This window comes from Protopterus annectens, chromosome 2.part1, assembly GCF_019279795.1.
Source record: "Protopterus annectens isolate FY-2018-M chromosome 2.part1, PAN1.0, whole genome shotgun sequence".
In the NCBI taxonomy this organism is placed as follows: domain Eukaryota; kingdom Metazoa; phylum Chordata; order Ceratodontiformes; family Protopteridae; genus Protopterus; species Protopterus annectens.
In genome coordinates, this window is record NC_056729.1 from 1,364,650,986 (window position 1) to 1,364,669,683 (window position 18,698).

Sequence of the window (18,698 nt, forward strand, 5' to 3'; positions counted from 1 at the left end):
CTCCTGACACCTCAAATCTGCCAACTTCTACCACTATCCTACCTCCACCTTTCCATTTACAACCAGTGTCTACTTCCTTCATCTGTTCCCTTCTCCTAAAATTAAAGCCTACCACACCATCAGCTGACCAACTCCCAGCAGAATTCCTGCAAAAAGGAGCTAAAGCCATAGCTTACCCCATCTCTATTCTGATCAACAGAACCATAAATGAAGGAACTATCCCATCTATCTGGAAAAGTTCCCATATCATTCCACTACATAAAGGGGGACACTCCAACGAGTATTCTAACTTCCGTCCAATAGCTTTGCCATCTCCCCTTGCAAAAATAATGGAAAAATGCATCCATAAGCAATTACTTTCACACCTTCTCCATCACAACTTGCTTGCTAACTTTCAACATGGTTTCAGACCTTTCCACAGTACCACCACTGCCCTGCTATCCTTCACAGACATCATTAACAAAAACCGCAACAACAATAACCTTTCCTCTGCAGTCTTCATTGATTTATCTAAAGCCTTTGACATGGTTAATCACCAACTCCTCCTACACATACTGAAATCCCGCTCATTTGATCCCCAAGCCATGAATTGGTTTAAATCTTACCTTGACAACCGTCAGCAGGCGGTACTTTGGCAAAATAAACTAATAACCTTCCTATCTCCCTCGATGTTCCTCAGGGCTCCATTTTAGGTCCACTCCTTTTTTCCAATTATATTAATGACCTTCAAACAGCTATACCACACACCATCTGCATTCAATATGCAGATGACTCTACTATTATTTGTAGAGCCACCTCTGAAACTGAACTTAAATCTCTTACCCAAAAAGCTTTCAATACTGTAGAATAATGGTTTTCAAACCGCTGTCTCCTCCTTAACCCCAAGAAAACTAAATTGTTACTTTTCACTCCAACCCAAAAAGCAACTCCCATCCACCTCACACTTTTATCAAATGATGGCACTATCATTTCTCCCGACCCAACCACTAAACTTTTAGGAATAACAATTGACAACCACCTCAACTTTGATACCCACATTAACAATACAATAAAATTAGTGAACAAAAAACTGGGATCCCTTTACAGAATTAAGCCCTTTCTAATTCCAATAGCTAGGGCTGTTACAGCCAGAACCCACTTAATCTCAACCCTATTCTATGCCTCCCCTATATATACTAATTTACCTAAAAACAACCTCAACAAACTGGCCACATCCTATAATAATATTGCTAGGTTTGCCACAGGCTCTCCATTCAAAACCCATCACTGTCTGAATCTAAAACAACTAAACTGGCTAGAATTTCACAACCAGCTTCAATTTCTACAGCTTCCCATTGTTCACAAGGCCCTGTATAAGCCCACCAACACCCCCTATACTCTCTACCATCATTACACCTTATAATAACAATAAGAACCTACGTTCCTCCAATAAACTGCTGATTAATACTTCAAGATCCAATCACTCAGCAGGTGACTCTCTGTACTCTAACTCTGTAGGAAAACTGTGGAATTTAATACCCACTGATCTCACTACACAAATGTCACTGCCACTCTTTAAATACACTGGCTCTGCTCCTGTACTAACCCTGACTAACTTTTATCATTTCAAATTACAACTACTCTAATACCTAATAATTTTATTTATTTATTTAAATTTGTTGACCGGGAGTGTCCGACTGGACGTAGGTCCATTTTCAGTGGAGGCCCGGGGAGAAAAGCTCCACAGTAAAATAAACAGACAGTAGTTACATTGGACTACATAGCGATTAACAATTTAAAATAGCAATTACCTACAACATATTTACAGATGAAGAACATAGTACATCAGTAAACAACTAGAATCTTTATCTGTGAAGTACATAACAGACATTAACAAATGTTACAATGAGAAGTTCCTGCTGTATAATAAGTACTAGGCTTATGAGCATCTGAGCTTGCTATAATCTAGGTAGTTAGTGGAGTAGATTTCTGACTTAAGAATCTAAATACAAAGTTATTATAAATATAATGCATGTATACATAGATATTTTATCTCAAATACAATACCCACTGATTATTACTGCTAGTTCTATTCCTTGCTTACACTAATGTATCTTTTACATATTAAAAATAAATAAATAAAATAAAAAAATAAATAAATAATTTTGTAACAACTTCTTTTTTAGTTTTTGGTAAGTTTTAACTGCTATTACTTTTTTAAATGTATGTATGGATTTTCTATTCTTTTTGGGTTTTTTGGAGCTTTTCTCCCCAGGCCTCTACTGAAAATGGACATGTATCCAGTTAGACTAGCCCGGTCAACAAATGTAAAATAAATAAATAAAAATAAATGTTACCAGACGGCTAGCTAACTGGCTAACTGATAGAACTCATTCAGTCAAAATAGGGGAATCCATCTCTAGCAGTAGACCTATAACGAGCGGTGTACCCCAAGGGATCGGTCTTGGGGGCTCTGCCATTTGGGATATACTTTTCTGAGGTGCAAGCCAATACCAGTGGTCTGTGGCTGACCAGGTTTGCAGATGACTGCAAGCTGGATGCGGTCTTAAATTCCCCTAGTGATGTGAACACGCTCCAAGATGGCCTTACCCAAACTAATGACTGGTGCCAGAATCATGGCCTCAAACTGAATGCCAACAAATGCATCGTTATCCCCTTTGGGGGAAATGGCATCCCACTAATAATCACATTAATAACAATGTACTAAGCACGCAAGCAGTCATGAGGGACTTGGGCACCCAGTTTGACAGCAACCTCACTTTTGACCACCACATTGCCTCTGTTGTACATAAGGCTTTCTACATGGCCCAACTCATAAGTAAGGATATTTCATCCAGGAAAAAGGAGGTCATAACATCTCTGTACTCCTCTCTTATCAGACTCATTATCGAGTACAATGTCCCATTCGGCATGTACCTTGCCAAGCACATGCAGCAGCTGGAGAGAACACAGAGGTTCCTGACCAGGAAAATCCAGGGTCTCAAACACCTGTCCTATACTTACTCAGTCTTGTACAGACTGCTCAGAGGTGACCTGGGTCTGGCATACAAGGCCATCTCAGTCCTACCCTTGATGGAGTTGCTGCATATCTATAAGTCAAAGTCCACTCAGGCAACCCACACACAAGGCCTGAACTTGGTCTGTGACATTAACAGAACTTGTTGGTGGGATAGATTTGTGTCCGAGAGACTTCCCCATCTGTGGAATAGACTCCCTTCTCCATGTTAAGAAGAGTACCTCTCTAGCCCTCTTTAAGAGGAACCTGGACGACTGGATGGGATGGGAAACAGATACTGTGCAAAGTTACAGATACAGCAATGATGTCATGCAGTGTAACACAATGAACATCAGATACTGTGCAAAGTTACAGATACAGCAATGATGTCATGCATGAGTGCACTGATGTAGTCACAGACTAGAGCTACTTCCAGAAAAGTAGCATATACAAATAAAACCTATTGCCAGAAAAGTACGTCTAGCACCCAGAGGTAAAGCTGAAAACAAACTTTACACAAAAGGAAAGCTTAGGTCTCATTAAGAAGCAATTCAAGGCAAAAGAAAGGGAGAATAATATGGTCATTTGCAAAGAAAGTTTAGCTTTACATTTTTATTTATCCACGAGATCTGAACAAGATGATTAAAAGTTTAAAAAGACATTATACTGCACTCTGTACTAGTGTCTAGTCTAAACACCACACTATGATTAATTTCTGAACCACTCTACCTAGATTTGCAGTTGATTGCATATATCTGTGCCCTTTCCTTGCACACTATTTAATTATGTGAAAATTTTCTATCAAAGCTGTGGCCACAATAAAGTAATTATCAATAATTTGTTCCACTCCATACAGTATTTTCAAGTGAACATTTATTTTTCATTTTATACAGTTAAGCAAAAAGAAGTTATGTCTTACCATAACGTTCCATCTGTATTGTTGATCCTCGTTCAGTCATTATGCATGGGTATCAGTTTTCCAAGCTCGCGTCAGCTTCAAACTCTCAAGCTAAACTCTTTCTCACAATCCCCCCTCTCCCTGTTACCTCAGATTGAGTTTGCAAGTCAAAGAAGGTAGAGGCTACCTCTGGTCAAATAACCTAAGAGAACCGGATGGTGAGATCCACTAGAAACCACAGGAAGGGGAAGGAGGGAGGGTCATAATGACTGAACGAGGATCAACAATACAGATGGAATGTTATGGTAAGACATAACTTATTTATCTGATATTGTTAATCCTCGTCCATTCCTTACGCATGGGACAGAGTCCCCAGCTACCTCTATTCCTGGGAGGCTCTCATGGAAGGACATTCCTGAGCACCATAGAACCGAAAGACGCTCTTCCCCTGGAGGCCAAATCCAATTTGTAATGATTGATGAAGGTATGAGGCATAGCCCAAGTTGCAGCTGCACAGATGTCATGTAAAGAAGCTCTGAAGCTCTGGCATGGAAGGCAGCAGAAGTTGCCACTGACCTTGCTGAATGAGCTTTCATGGTAGTAGGCAACGAGATATTACGTTGTGTATAAATAAAGGTCACACAGTCCTTCAACCATCTAGCTAATGTGACCTTAGAAATAGCAGATCCTAATCTAGGTCCAGAAAAAGCCAAAAATAACTGGTCGGATTTATGAAAGGGTTTAGTCCTGTTTAAGTAAAAATGGATTTGCCTGTGGATATCTAGGGTATGTAGGTAATACTCTCCTCTGTTTGAATGATTGGGAAAGAAAACTGGCAATTCAGTGGCTTGATTAATGGACATTTCAGAGATCACTTTACGCAGAAATGATGGATTAGTTCTCAGATACTCTATCTCTATGATAAATCAAGTATGGACTGTTGATACATAAAGCATGAAGCTCAGAAATACGTCTGGCAGACGCAATGGCGACCAAAAACAAGGTTTCCCATGACAAATACTTGAGGTCGCAAGAACAGGCTGGTTCAAAAGGTGACATTGTCAGAGCTTGTAGAACTAATGATAAATCCCATGGTTGAATAGGTTCTCTAACAGGTGGCTTCAGATGATTCACACCTTTTATGAAGGTTTTGCACAATTTATGGGACATAAGAGAGGAATCTTGGACACCCTCATGAAAATTAGAAATTGCAGCCAAATTAACTCTTATGGTAGAAGCCGACAGAACAGATTGAAAAAGGTTGGCCAGATAGTCTAGTATTACTGACACTTTTGCTGAAATGGGGTTTACTTGTTTATCTTTCAGTCAACAGGTAAATCTTTTCCACTTGCTCAGGTAAGTAATTCTAGTGGAAGACTTATGAGAAGCAATGAGAATATCACATACTGGTAAAGAAAGATCATTCTGCCTGGCAATCAAGGGAACTGGAGTAGCCAAGCCGTGAGCTTCAGGCAGTTCAAGTTGGGATGAATCAGGTTCTGTGGATGTGAGATCAACCCCGTTGTTGGATGGAGAATCCATGGTCGATCTAGTAGGTGAGGCCAAAGGAAGGGGAACAAATCTGTCAAGGCCAATATGGTGCTATGAGGATCACCTTAATCTTCAACCAACGGGCTTTCGTCAGAAACTGGGGAATGAGGGGAAAGGGTGGAAATGCGTAAAGAAGACCCGGGGGCCAATCATGGACAAGAGCGTCCCTGGGTGACTGTCCCGGAGGGGGAATCAGGGCGAAGTAATTGCTGCATTTGTAGTTGGTCGGGGATGCAAAGAGATCGCAGCAAGGACGGCCCCATCGGTGGAATTCAGGGACCACTCGTGAGGTTGAAGAATGCACCTGCTGAGTCTGTTTGCTATCACGTTGGAACTCCCGGGAATGTGCGTTGCTAGAAGAAAATAGTTGGTAGCCATCGCCCATTGCCATATCCTCATGACCTCTCAACAAAGGGGGGTAAGATTTGGTTCCACCTTGCTTGTTGATGTACCAGACTACTGTCATGTTGTCTGATTGAATCGCCATTGTCCCAGATGGCATCAGGGGATGGAATGCTTGCAACTCCAGAAGCACCGCCCTCAGCTCTAGAACATTTATATGCAGAAGGGCCTCCAGTTAGGACCAAGTGCCTTGGACTGTCTGTCCCTGACATAGCCCCCCCACCCCATCAGGGAGGCATCCGTGGTCACTGTGGCCTTGGGTTGCTGGGGGGAGAAGGGGCGAGACCATTGTGACGGATTGTGTGTCATCCATCAATTTAAATCCTGTTTGCACCTGTGGGTTACTCGAATCATGGGTGAAAGAGGATGCTGAAAAGGATACCATTGGGTGAGCAGTAGCCATTGTAGAAGCCTCATGTGAAACCTGGCCAGGGGAACAATGGTGATGGAGGCTGCCATGGAACCCAACAGCTGTAGAACCGAGTGAGCCATGGATTTTTCCCTTGAAAGGTTTGGAATTAGTTGTTGCTTTATCCTTAGAATTCTGTGCTCTGGAATAGCAGCTCTGCAGCTTTTTGTGTACAAGATAACCCCTATGAATTCTGTTGACTGAGATGGGATGAGACTGGATTTTTGCCAGTTTATGCACAGTGAGAAGAGAGTATGCCAGGGCTTTTTCCAGTAGATGTCTGGTGGGGGCGGAAATGAGCCAGTCATCTAGGTATGGAAACACCTGGAATCCTTGAAGTCGCAAGTGAGCTGTGACAACTGCCATGCACTTTGTGAACACTCTGGGGGTTGTAGAGAGTCCGAAGGGCAGTACTCTGAACTGGTAGTGACTGGCTCCCGCACGGAAGCGCAGACATCTTCTTGATGGCCTGTCCATTTTTATGTGCTAGTATGCATCTTGAAGATCTTCTAGAGCACATCCAATCGTCTTTTTCCAAAAGCGGGAGGATAGACTGTATAGTGACCATCTGGAATTTTTCTACTCTCACAAACTTGTTCAATACACTGAGATCCAAAATTGGTCTCCAGTCCCCAGTTTTCTTCGGCACCAAAAATAGTCTTGAGTAGAATCCGGATCCTATCTGGTCTGGAGGGACTATTTGGATGACTCTCTTTGTTAGCAGCTTTTCTATCTCTAGTGCTGCTTCTTCCCTTTGACTGGGAGGAACGTCGGGAAGGTGTTTTGAAGGGGCAGGACAAAGATCAAAGGGGATATGATAACCTCTGGTTATAATCCTTTGTACCCAAGAACTGGTGGTGATGGCTAGCCAGGCAGAAGGGTACAAGGAGAAACGTCCCCCAACCACCTCCAGAGAAGTGAGTTGTGCCGCTCTTCAGGAACGCTGGTAGGATTGACCAGGGAATGAATCCCTGGAACCCTGGTTATGTGGACCCCCTCTGCTCCGAAAGGAGCATCTTCCCTGTGAGTTTCCCCCTCTGCCTCTGGGGGAGAACTCGACCTGTGTGTCAGGGAAAAGACCCTGAGATTTCTTGAACCATATCTACCCATTCTTTTGGTTTCGGGAGAAAGCACATTGAGGGGAAGAATAACTGACACCAACGGCAGAAAGGGTCTTACCATCCTGTTCACATCTGGCCAGTGTGCTTTTAACTTTGATAGCAACAAAAAAATAAAAAAATAGTGATAAATCCAAATACAACGACCAAAGGAAGGATCCAACACTGATTTATTAGCAGTTTCCCTAGCGCCTCGGCTCACGCCTTCAAGGAGAATGACTTCAAAACCATTTCTTAGATATTTATATCATTTTAAAACAATCAATTAAATAATTAAACAATTAATCAACAATTCATAAAAAAACTTTCCAATTACAATCCACATTTATACCACTAGGTGTCATTGTTCCATATTTCAGTATTTTCACATGAGGGCATAAAAAATTTTGCAGCTATGATTGACTTTGCTATAGAGTCAATATATGTTAATTTTGAAATGAATAAACACAATATTGTGTATAATTTGAGCAAGTTGGAATGGCAGGCTTTACAAGCTTTAATTAATAATCAGGAATTAATAATAAAACCTGCAGATAAGGGTAATAAAGTGGTACTTATGCATTACATCCAGTATGTTCAAATGTGTTTAGAACATTTAAATGACAGTGAAACTTATAGCAAATGTGGTATTAAAATGTATGAGAAGGCAGTAAAACAGTTTGATGATATATTGCAAAAAGGACTTCGGTTAGGCTATTTCACGAGGGATGATGTTACTAAGAAGTTTAAGATACCAAACTGTGAGATAGCTTTATTTTACTGCTTACCAAAAATACATAAAAATGCTGTCTGCCCTCCGGGACGCCCTATTGTATCAGCATGCAATTATTTTTTACATAATATGGGCATTTTTCTCCATAGCTTTTTAGACCCTTATGTTATTAAACATCTTATATCAAAGATAGTTTTGAATTTTTAGAAAAAATATCTTCAATTACGTGGACACAAGATATGTATTGGCTAACAGCAGATGTTAAAAGCTTACATACAAGTATTAGGCATGAATATGGTTTAAGAGCTTTGGGAAAATTGCTGGGAGACAGTCCACAGTCTTTTTATAATATGGAGTTATTGGAATTTTGTCTCAAAAATAATTATTTTTATTTCGATGGTCAGTTGTTTCCATCAATTAAAGGGTACAGCAATGGGGGCAGGTTTTGCCCCAATGTATGCAAATGTTTTGATGAATTCTTTTGAGTTAGAGTTCTTATATCAGATGTTTTTTTTTTTAAAAATATGTAATAAAGTACTTTCGTTACATTGATGATCTGATCTTCATATGTAAGGGAGGAAGACAGGAAGTATACAATTTTAAGGAGAATTTGCAAAAAAATCAGTTTGGTTTGAAATTTGATGGTTTTCAGTTAGGCGAAAAAGTGAATTTCTTGGCTCTAACTTTGGAAGGCAAACAGAATGGCACAATTGCCACTAAAATATATCAAAAATTTGAAAATGGTTTACACTTTTTAGATGGACATAGCTATCATCCTTCACATCTTATGAAATCTTTACCATATGGCGAGTTCACAAGGGTGATGAGATCGTGTAATAACATTAAAGATGTGGAGATAGAGTTAGAAAAAACTTTCCAGTTATTTACCAAAAGAGGCTATGATGTAGAAGAAGTAAAATTATCCTTACAGAAAGCTAGAGAAAGAAAAGGTAAAGAAGGAAGACAATATTTACATTGGAAACAAAATCCAAAGAGGCCAGATAAAATATATATGGTTTTAATGCATGATTTAATAGCAGAACAAGTTAAACAGGCTATACAATTGTATTGGCCTTCTTTATTTAAATACAAAGATTTATTAGAAATATTACCTAAAAATGTGATATTTTCCTATAAAAGAGGTAGGAATCTTAAAGACATGCTGGTACATGCTAGATGTTATAGACCAAAAATTAATTTAAAAACAGAGATGAAATTATTAGGAACTCACCAATGTGGAAAATGTATCTCTTGTAAATATGTTAGTCAAACATTTGAACATATAAATGGTAAATATTTTAAATCAAATGGAAAGTTTTCTTGTAATACAGAAGCTGTGGTGTATGCATTAAAATGTCCATGTGGGCTATTTTACATAGGAGAAAGTAAACGTGCTTTCAAAGTTAGACTTCAAGAACACATAAGAGACATAAAGAATAAGAAAATAGAAAGTCCTCTTGCAATGCACTTTAAAGACCACCATAATAGTGAACCAGAAGGTTTGTTAGCAACTATTTTAGAACATATAGAAGTAGATAATGATGAAGTGATTAAACAAAGACTTTTATATAAAGAGACTGTTTTTATACTGAAATATGGAACAATGACACCCTAGTGGTATAAATGTGGATTGTAATTGGAAAGTTTTTTTATGAATTGTTGACTAATTGTTTAATTATTTAATTGATTGTTTTAAAATGATATAAATATCTAAGAAATGGTTTTGAAGTCATTCTCCTTGAAGGCGTGAGCCGAGGCGCTAGGGAAACTGCTAATAAATCAGAGTTGGATCCTTCCTTTGGTCGTTGTATTTGCTTTTAACTTTGAGCCCAAACAACGAGGAGGCCTCAATGGGAGCATTAAGAAAGGAAGCCTTAAAAAGTTCTGTGAAATTGCACAAGCGCATCCAGGCGTGTTGTCACAAGACCGCAGCTGAACCCGCTGCTCTAGCTGCTCCTTCTGATGCGTGAGATATCAGTCGCATAGAGGAGTTAGATATAGATTCAATGATGGCCAGCTGAGAGGCCACTTTGTCACGGACCTCATCAGACATGGCACCAGCCAAGGTTTCAGAGAGCTCAGAAATCAGATCCCTTTGAAGCCTGGTAAAATGTGCCATATAATTCAGGGACCTGATAATAAAGGTCGCTGAAGCAAAGGTGTGCTTCCCTATCCTGTCCAGGGCCCGAGACTCTTTATTAGGCAGATGGACAGTCTGGCTTTCTTCTTCTGCCTGATCCTTTTTTGATGCAGCCGCCACCACCAAAGCATCCACAGGAAGGCCTTTGGACCAATGGGGATCCGAAGCAGGAGGGGACAAAATCTTACCTGGCCTCCGGGGAATAGCTTTGACTTTATAAGGAGCCTTCCAAGCACGCTGCACGATGAGCCGGACAAGTTCATCGGCAGGTGGAGTAACCCAGGAGGTAGGGGGGCGGCCAGGCGCGAAAGGCCTGTAGAACACAGTTTCCTCAGCGGTCAGATTAGAGGACTGCCAGTCACCTCTCTGTTTCAGGATTTCAAGGATATCACCGAAGGATACCTCAGAGTGTGACCGAGGGGATTCTTCTCCCTCATCGAAAGCTGTGGCTTCAGTGAGGGACTCCTCTGTGGAGTCCATGTGCTTCCTCTTACACAAACTTTTCCGGTGGACCTCCTCAGCGGGAGAAGCTGGAGAAGACAGCGGAAAAGGGGTTTCCTGTGGGAAAATGTCCTGAGGCCCTTGCACTCGGTGTCCGCTAGGTGCGACTTGTGAAACCAGTGTACCAGAGGAGGGTGGAGGTATAGACAGTCCAGTATCGCCAGCAGCAGCGAAAGCCTTCTCCATCAGTTGGAAGGCTGGTCCACCCGAAGTGGCTCAGCCTGCCGACCTGGAGTCCCTGGATGGCTGTGGAGCAGCAAACTATGCGTGTCACAACTGACATCCTGGGTCGTAGCAAATCTTTCCTGCCACGAAGGCAACTGCGTTTCCTTAGTGAGATCCATAAAGGGGACCACAGAAGGTGAAGCCTGTGCTATATCCATGGACTTCAAAGGCAATGAAGGAGGAGAATAAGAAGGGGTCTTTGGAGATGGGTGATCACCTCCCAAGGAAGGATAGTTCCTGAGGGGTGGGATACCTCTGGCCAAGAGTACCTGGTCCACAAGACACAACATATCATGTTCGGAAAGGCTTCTAGTGGACCTCACAAAGACTAAGGGAGAAACAGGCCTGTCCACAGAAGTGGCAAACTCGGTGCCCATCTCATCTGTCCACACAGAGGACAACGGTGCTGAGATAGACTGGACTACGGTGGTATCTGCACCGAAGAAGTCATCGGTGCTGAGGTCATGGTCTGCACCGACACAGGGATCGGTGCCGAAGTGGTTGGTGCCGAAGCTGGAACCGACAAAACTGGAGTCAACAATAAAGGCGTCGGTTCCGAGGAAGATCTCTGAGCCGACGCGGTCAAGGTCTGCGCCGACTGAATGGTCGGTGCCGATACAGTAGTAATAGTCTTAACCGAGGAGCCCCTTGGTGCTGATATAGTGAAGGCTGCAGGAGAAGACGGAACCGAGATCACTAATGGAGCTGAAGGCCTCGGTGCCAAAGTTCTAGGCACCGAAAGCACAGGGGGTGACTAGTGAGTTCCAGAGCCGAAACTTTAGCCTTTTTAGGTTTTGGTTGGCGGGAGTCCCCAGCCAGGGAGGAAGGCAAAGATTTAGCTTTAGTAGGAACATCCAAGATTTTCTTATGGGATCTAGGTGGGGTTGAGGCTTCCGACCCAGAAATAGCCTCTGAAAAGGGAGATTTAAGAAGTCCCTTCAGTAACAGCTTGTTTTTCCTTTCCAACAAGGTTCTATTCGAAAAGTTCTCACAAATAGTACAGGGTGGGTCAATAGACAAATGGGAAGCTCCCAAACAATAAACACACAAACAGTGTGCATCAGAAGTAGGAAGTTTGTGTCCAAAATCAGAACACCGCTTAAACCCCGGACTACCTTTCTTATCTGCCATGACAGCAAATTAATTAATAGAAAAGGTACCAGCAATGGTACAAGAGAGTACCCGAAGGTATAAGAAAAAGGGGGAAAGGATTACCAATGACGGTAAAGAGAGAATACCTTGCGGTAAAATGGTAAAGAAAAGATTAGAAAAACCTGAAGAAATTATGTACACTAAATGCGACAGGGTAAGAGACAATGAAATATAAACTTTTCTGACAGAAAAGTAACCTGAAAAACTATCAAACAACAAATAACTGCAGTTAGATCAAGAGAAGTAGCTTGACACAACCGAATGGCAATGCGGCAAATGAAATCTGGGGTAACAGGGAGAGGGGGATTGTGGGTAAGAGTTTAGATTGAGAGTTTGAAGCTGATGCGAGCTTGGAAAATGGCCGGCTCGGTTCCAAGGTCGGAACCGATACCCACGCAAAAGGAATGAACGAGGATTAACAATATCAGATCTTTATTTCCTTTTCCACAGCTTCCACTCATCTGAAAAATCAAGTGGCATATCTTTCCATCATACATACAGACACAAGCCAAGCAGAACTTAACATATCTCTCATGAATTTCATGCCTTTTATACCTCTCATGACAGGATTCATTTTGCTAACTTTTACCATGCTCATTTCTTCTAGCTTGCAGGCAACTTGAGCTCTGTTATCTGTGATGAAGTCATTCCACTCACACTGCATACACCAATCACAAGACTAAGTGGGATTCTCTACTGATTGGTGGATTGTATAGCATACCACAAATGGTTCTGTCTCATACTAAAAAACCATTTAATTCATCAAATTCACAGCCTTCCTCAAGAGTAACTGAGTGACAACAGCACTTATAGGCTTCTTTTGGAAATTGGACTCTCACTAAGAAAATGTATGAATATAACTGGATTTTCCAGTGATAATTTCCTGCTACAGTGAGGTTCTGTAACATTCACCAGTGTCACTTAGAAATTACTGCACTGTATACCTTTGTGTGGTATTTGGGCAGCCGCAGTGGTTAGCGTTGCCACCTCACAGCAAGAGGTTCTCCAGTTCGATCCTTGGCTGGGGTGCTCTCTGTGCGGAGTCTGCATGTCCTTCCTGTGGTCGCGTGGGTTTCCTTCGGGTACTCCGGTTTCCTCCCATATTCCAAGGACATGCTGTAGGTGGACTGGATACTCTAAATTAGCCCTAGGCATGAGTGTGTGCGTGTGTGTCTTCCATGGAAGGCTGGGCACCAGGCTGGCAACTCGACGCCTTAAAACTCCACTGCCAATCATGAGCAGACAGGTGATCCGCTGTGGCGACACCTAACTGGGAAAAGCCAAAAGAAGAAGAAGAAAAGTTTGTGTGGTATTTCCTATTTATTTGTTTTAATGAATTTCAGCATTTATTTACTTATTTATTTGCCATTTGTTTACCGGGAAAGTCCATTGGGCCAAAAATGAGCCCATTTTAAATGGAGGCCCAGGAAGAAAAGCTCCTAGATACAGTTTTACAATACAAATCATAGTTTTACAATACAAGTCATCAGTTTGTAATTTATACATAGTTAATTAATAAAAATCAAAACAGTTTGTCACATATATCCATATTTCACAGTAAAAATCAAAAGCAGTTTGTCACTTGTACATAGCTTAAAGTATGAAAACAACAAGTACAGAATATTCTGAGGACATAAAAAATAATGACAATACACGAAATAGTGAAAGTATATTGGCGTGCGCTTTAATAGAGCTTAATTAGGTAATAATTGAAGCAGGTGTTGAGGAGGATAGACCTTGCAATTCCAGTTATTTGAGGTGAGTAAGAGGCAATAGAGGAAGAAGTGAATATATATAGTGGAGATGAGTGTTAGGATGGATGTAGGATGACAGAGTAGGGATGCAGTGGATGAAGTCAGGTGGAATGAGAACAGGAGCATTCCCAGCCAGAAGAAAGGCATGAATGGAACAGGTTTTTAAGGGTGGAATGGTTGTTGGTGGTTCGAATTTGAGGGGGAAGGGACCACATTTCTTTAAAACCTATTTAAAACAGCTATTATTTCCTGCAGCTTTTCTTCCTGGGACTCTGCTGAAAATGGGCAATATACCCAATCAGACTTTATTATTAAAGATAAATACGCACACACACACACACACACACATATATATATATATATATATATATATATATATATATATATATATATATATATATATATATATATATATATATATATATATATATATATATATATATATATATATATATATATATATACATATATGTATATAAACACACACACATACACTATGCATGTTCCAAGGATTAGCCTTGAAGCATGTAGGGTGTAAATTTGTTTGTGTTAAAGTCTACCATCAGTGTTTGCACAGATTGACTTTTAATAAAAGATCCATATATGTGTGTGTGTGTGTGTATATATATATATATATATATATATATATATATATATATATATATATATATATACACACACACACACATACACACACACACACACACACACACACACACACACACACACACACACACACATATGCACATTTTGCATGTCCTCCCTGTGTTCACATGGGTTTCCCCCATGTGCTCTGGTTTCCTCCCACATTCCTAAGACATGCTGCTGGTGGACTGGACACATTAAATTGGCCCTAGGTGTGAGTGTATGTGTGCCTGCTGAGGAAGGTTGGGCGCTGGGCTGGCAACTTGACACCGTAAAAATCTACTGCCACTCGTTCTGCAGACCAATGATCTGGTGTGGTGACCCCTAACAGGAGCAGCCAAAAGATGAAGAAGAATATATATATATATATATATATATATATATATATATATATATATATATATATATATATATACACACACACACACATACACACACACACATACAGATTTTGCATGTCCTCCATGTGTTTGCATAGGTTTCCTCCCACACTCCAAAAGCATGAGTTAAGTGCATTGAGCATTTTAAAATGGCCACAGATGTAAGTGTGAGTGTATGGTATGGAAGAATAGTAATGGCAGGGCTAGCCACCTCGTGGTGTTCACCTTGGCTCTACATGACCGTCACTTTTGAGATGACACCCCAACTCCATGTGCAAAACAACAGGAAAAAGGTTGTGGATGGATGATATTGATTTTATATATATAGATATCAGATGCTAGAGTTGCAGAACGCCGGAGACCATGTGGTCAAGACCATAAGGCTGACGTTTTGCAACCTTCAAAAAAAATAAAGTAAAAACACAAAAATGAAGTAAAACAACTTACTGTGATTTTTTTGCAGGGGATCAAGCCCCACCACTCCCCCTGCTACTTAAATATACCAACTCCGAGATCGCTCTATAGTGAAGAAAACGGTAAATCCAGAGTTCCGCGCTGTACGACAATCTCAATATAAAGTGTTTGAGGTTGCAAAAAATTCGATCATATGGTCTCGCCTATATGGTCTTTGGTTTTCTGCAAACTCGAGCATCTGATAGGGATACATGTATACATATAACATATAAATAGAAAAAATGTATACAACATCCTCATAAGTATATCAACACAGCTCTCACAAACACAGATATGACTGTCAAAGTTTAAAGTTGTCAATATCTTCAAAGGATACAACAAAAGGCTATAAAAAAATGCCCTCTTGAGCACTTATCCGAAAAAATATATAACTAATATCGGGAGTGTCTAACATCAAAATCCTCTTGAGAAATGATGAAAGAGTTTTTCTTTCAGTTTATGGTCATTCCTTAATCTTCAGCAGTGGAAGGGTCATCTCCAAGAGCACCACAACCATGGTGTCAACTGATGGGTCATCCTTAGTCATCCAGGTATAGGAGCACAGGGATGATCTCATTTTAAGTAGTGGGGCAATGGAAACATTGTCATTTAGACCAGGGGGCGTCTTTCTATATAGGAAAATGTAGATCCTTCTATATAAGAAAAACTGAGCGCAAGTTAAGGAGAAGGATCTATAAGCATAAATATGATATACAAAACAAAAAAGAAACAAATGCTCTATATAAGCACACCAAGGTATGTGATAGAGCAAATTTCTTATTTTTTGTGGTGGAGCAAATAAAAAAGTAAGCAAGGGGCAGACTGTGGGAAGAAAAACATTGAATACAAGGAATTGTGGTGGCAAATCACTTTAGATGCTGGGACACCCCCTGGTCTAAATGACCATGTTTCTATTGCCCCACTGCTTAAAATGAGATCAGCTAAATTATGAACAGCTAAAGGAAAGGTTTCTTATTTGTATGCATTCCAACTAAAAGTCACTAGAGGGAGTCTAACAAAGAAATACTAAAAAGTTCACATAACATTTTAAATGCAAGCTTTTAAATTTTAAATGTCTTTTAAAATTGTATTGTGTGATGTTGAATATTTAGTTGTATTTATTGATTATTTACTGATATGCAACTATTAACATCTGGAATGAAAATGTTCAAGTCTTTTAAGTGTGTTTTTAACATTTTACTTTACAAATGACAAGGCATGAGTTTCAAGCTTTTTTTAATTACATTTATTTATTCTGGGTTGCTGATTGGATAATTTAAATATTAATTGATATAAATATGTGTAGTTTGGTATGAGTCTGCATCTGATGAAGTCTGTTTTAATTAAGACAAAAACGCTGAGTTGGTGAAAGGCATTTGTGTGTCTATGTTCTTTGATTTTAAACCTTGGAAGCTGCTAGTGTGATTAAACTTGGAATGTTGCATCAAAGAACAACTGACTGCTGTATTTTCCTGTCAAGGGTACTTCCTTTCAAGAACTGTTTCACTTTAAAAGAGGAAGCAAGAGGGATCTAAGCAGAAATGGCCAAGCAATGTACTTTGACAGAAGTGTAAGATAAGCCTTATTTGAGAAATTCTCACAGGTACTGGCAGACCTCTAGACTCCCTGGGATAAATCCTGGTGTCTTTTATGACACCAGTTAGAAAAATCTCTTTCATTTAGTAAATATGATTTCCTGGTATCATGTTCTGTAGCCTCCTTTAACGCCTGTTGCATGTCCTCTCAAAAGAGTGCATAAATGGTATCAAACATCCATGAACCATACAGTCAGGAGCAGATTCAGAGATCCCTTGTCCTGTGTGAGATGGGTCACTCTTGTGAGGAAGATAAATGCCCCTGGCCAGGTACATGAAATGGGAGAACCAATGTTGTCTGGTTAAAAGGGAGTTACCAAAAGTATCTTTGAGGAGTCCCTTATTTTTAGAAAGACTATGGTTATTAGAAAAAAGGGGAATTATAAAGGAACAATTCTAGTGCATGCAAAAGACAATGTGTCTGTTTTAGGCCTGTTTATAAATAATCCTAGCACAGAACAGTTGTAACTTTCTGTTAAGTATGAAGACAAGCAGACTGCCCCACTGCTGCACAATCTCCTGGAAGTCCTTTAACTATAACATCCACTCATGAAGTTCTGTCTTGGATCTGTTCAGGGCATCTGCAATACCATGCAGCGCTTAAGGAACCTAAATTGTCTGAAGGGAGTGTGTATGTTGAATTGCCAACTCACAGGGAACAATGTCTAGTCAGCACAGAGGGTAGGACCTCATTCCCCTTCTGTATCATATAATTGTAGTGTTGCCTGTTATGTCCACAGCTAATTATGTGGTTTGATAACATTGGCTGGTCCACCAGAGAAGTTTCCCTTTGATGAATTTCAGGATTGGAACAGGAAAAGACGGGTGATGTTTGTGCTGGGTCCAGACAGATTTGAGGAACCACTTGATTTTCATCATGTGAAGTCTGGTTAAAGTAACCCTGAGGATGGTTGAAGCCAAGGTAACCATGAATGGTGAAAAATCCCTAGCTGTGGAAATGGTCTGGGCAGTAAGGTTTAGAAAATGCTTATTGTAGAAGTAAATTTCCTGGGGGGAAGTAGGGTATCATCAGGGAGCTGTCAAGAAGGCATATCTAGGGGTCAGCTCTCGGTGTTTTCTCCTGTCAACCTGATGAATCTGGGCATCTTGGGGCAATGCAGCAATTGTCTCATGTACACAGACAACCCTCTCCTCCTACCTCCCAACACTACAACCTGTGAGAGATGCACTTATACAGCCAAACTGGAAGCAAAGCTCTCTTCACCCAAGACTGGACTAGACAGTCAAGAGGAGAAGGTAAACACTTGCACCACACCACACTCATCACATAGTCCCTCAAAACCTACACCACCAAAGCACACACATAGAATCATAAAACACACACCTACATTCATGGAGGCTCTCGATAAAAATTTGTTCAAGCAACAGAGACCTCCAAAGCAGAAATGCAAGAAACCTCCACCCCCCTCAACACAACCCAAATGACACACAGCCCACAAACTCAGTGTGCCACTCAACTACAGCCCATAAGGCATAACAACGTACCCAACACTCTAGTCACAGGTGACTATAGTCAGGCACACTGATGTTCCACTCACCAGGTTAGACAAGGGGAAAGTTACTGTCAGCTGCCTGTCAGGTGCCAGGATCTGCCACATAACACACACACTCAGTTCACTCCACAACAAGTACAAACATGACTTTGTCATTGTCCATGTTGGTGTGAATGCTGGACTACATGAGAAGAGACATGGAGGAGCTCTCCGATCTTGTTGCCAGGCAGGTATGACCTTAGCCCCGAGTAGCA

The 18,698-nt window shown here is 40.7% G+C and overlaps 1 protein-coding gene and 1 long non-coding RNA gene across 2 annotated transcripts in view; one reads left to right on the forward strand and one right to left on the reverse strand.

The window, feature by feature from the left end:
* MAN2B2 (mannosidase alpha class 2B member 2) overlaps positions 1 to 18,698 on the reverse strand; it is a 943,157-nt gene that overhangs the window by 307,059 nt on the left and 617,400 nt on the right. The gene's annotated exons all lie outside the window — the stretch shown is intronic.
* On the forward strand, positions 1,825 to 14,006 carry LOC122794446. The gene is made up of 3 exons (XR_006363644.1): positions 1,825 to 1,960; positions 10,495 to 10,499; positions 13,994 to 14,006. It is a non-coding gene; the product is annotated as an uncharacterized LOC122794446 (long non-coding RNA).